The sequence below is a fragment of the Lottia gigantea genome (genome assembly GCF_000327385.1).
Source record: "Lottia gigantea unplaced genomic scaffold LOTGIsca_622, whole genome shotgun sequence".
NCBI classification, from domain to species: Eukaryota; Metazoa; Mollusca; class Gastropoda; family Lottiidae; genus Lottia; species Lottia gigantea.
Window position 1 is genome coordinate 18,086 of NW_008710125.1, and position 1,085 is coordinate 19,170.

The following is a 1,085-nucleotide window of genomic DNA, read 5'->3' on the forward strand; positions in this document are numbered from 1 at the left end:
ACTGTTAAATTATCTACAAGTGGTGTATCAGTTGCTTTAACACAAGAATCTTTTAATATCATTCTACCTGATCTAGCATCTTTACTATAGTCTAAAGCCTGAATAGAAATAGAATTGGGACATTTTTCATTGATCATTCTTGTATTGTAATTATCTACTTGTTGATTTGTGGAAAATATATGTAAGCTGTCATCTTCTAAATTTGTAACTCTACTTTGTAACATTTCAATATCTGAAGCCAACATTTCTTCACTTTTCTTTCTTTTTCTAATTCTATTTAAAAGTTGAGCAAAAGCTAAATCGTCTTTCTGTCTCATGATTTCTGTCAACTCAATAAGTTTAAAATTTCCATTCCAAATATCTATTACACTATTATGACATAAACTAGAAGCTTTAACTGGTTTTAATTGCCACATATCACCAAAACAAATTACACAGATATTACCAAATAACTCATTATTACTAGTACCCTTAATTTGACATAATCTACCATGAATATAACACAGTAACTTGTGGTCTACCATAGAAATTTCATCTATAATCAGAATCTGTAAATTACGATATTTACACCTCAATGTATTGACAGTTTCTTGTCCTAATGGTTGATATGGTAATGTAAACTTAGTCCTTATTGACAAACTAGAATGTATAGTACTTGCACCAATTGCAAAAGCCGAAACACCTGTCGGCCCAGTTAATAACACAGAACAATCATCTAAGTTTTCTGCAATTTTTGCTAAAATTCTAGAAGCCTCATAATTTATACACTTTATAACGTGACTTTTCCCACTTCCAGCGGAACCTGTTATGAACAATCTTAATGGATCAGGATTTTTACCATGTACTTTATCTAAACAATATTGTCGAACTTTATAAAATACTCTGGACTGAATGTCATTTAACGATCTTAACATGGGAATAGCATCAGCTTTAGAAATTCCACTGATATTATTTTCAGATCTAATTCTATCACTGTTACCTTTATCAGAAATAATGTCTGGGATTTGTGGTTCTGAATTATCTTCTTGTTCAGTATCATTCTCATTTCGAAATCTTTCAGTTTCTATTCTTTCTACTTCAGTTTC